Below are 1,526 nucleotides of genomic sequence, written 5' to 3' on the forward strand. Positions count from 1 at the left end.
AAAATTAGCACAGAAACAGTACTATATAACATTTTAGACACATTCTAGACAGTTTATCAGCTAAAAAAAAGTTAATTTTGGGGTAAGTTACTCTTTAAGCTTCAGTGGACAAACGATTTTTTTTTTGTTCATCTGTCAAGAGGCGGTGGCGGTATTCAAAGAATACAATCTGCGGCGTCACCATGAATCCCGTCACAAAGACAAGTATGATAGCTTGCAAGGCCAAATGTGAGCAAACAAACTCTCAAAGCTAAAAAGTGGACTGTTAGCAGAATATACTGTGAAGAACCCAGAGAGGGTTATTTGATTGTGCTTTCTGGAAAACAATAAATTTTTACATTTAGGCACTCCTGCAATAGTCACACTTYTTCTGTTACAAACTGACTCCGGCCCCCCACCAGAGAAGGGAAAAGTTATGTGGCCCTTACAGGAAAAAGTCTGGGGACCCCTGGTTTACAGACACTATTTAATTCACAAATATGCATTAATAACTTCAAACCTGGACACCGAAATCCAGTAATCCTGTAATTAACATTTTGTTTCAGATTTGTTGAACCCTCCTCCTGTCCTTGGGTCAAACCCTCGGTGGTCGTTTTGACTCCAGGGCAGCAGGAGAGTTCGTTTTTTGCAGTAAGACACTTCTTTGTCACGACTTCCTGTACAGATATTACAGCTCCTGCTTTGGGCCTGTAAACACCTTTAAACCATTTGTCTTCCTGCTGCTAATAAAACTCTTACACAAGATATTTTATTCAGAAGGTTATAAATATTTAATTATAGTGAAACTTCTAGCAAATAACTTTTTGTAGCTGGACTATCATGTTTTTTTTTTATTTAAAGTTACCATCAAAAACTCAAACAGATTTAAATTCTGTTGACCCATCATTTGAGATTAAAGACTGTAAATCTAGTTTGATCCCTGGGCTTTGTTCTGTGAGCTGCAAAGGCAAACTTTGTCATTTAAAACTTTTTATTCCTGAGAAATTTCAGAAGAAAAAGCAATAAAAACATTTGCAGCAGCTGCAGTCCTGTTTCAGACTGTGTGCAGGTGGAGTCAGTGAAAAAATATTATCTTTTTTTTTTTAGAGTGAAAAACAAATTACAGGCCGTAACAGGTCGTGGTTATCATAGGGCACCAGTTTGATTCTCACTGTTACATAATAACTAGTGGCTGTGTGGCTTTAAAGCTGGAAGGTTCTCCATGAGTTATAAGACCCTCATAGTTTAGCTTTACATTGTGCATCGCTGTTTGTTTTGATGGAATCAGTGAGGAAACAATGAACACAAAGAGGCCTGCTCATCGTTTCCATGCATGTGCAACATAATCTGGAACAAATTAGAGCTTTGCCATCAGACGACACTGAGTTCTTGTCCCTCGTCCTCATCAGGCAGTCTGATATCTTTGAACAAGCTGATGGAAAACACCAACTGAAGTATATCAAATGATGCTGCTTCTTGTCTTTCTTTTGTCCTCTGTGTGAGAAAACATGAGTCATTGTAATGAAGATCATCTAAAATAAATAAAT

Source organism: Austrofundulus limnaeus, unplaced genomic scaffold, assembly GCF_001266775.1.
Source record: "Austrofundulus limnaeus strain Quisiro unplaced genomic scaffold, Austrofundulus_limnaeus-1.0 Scaffold246, whole genome shotgun sequence".
Classification (NCBI taxonomy): Eukaryota; Metazoa; Chordata; class Actinopteri; order Cyprinodontiformes; family Rivulidae; genus Austrofundulus; species Austrofundulus limnaeus.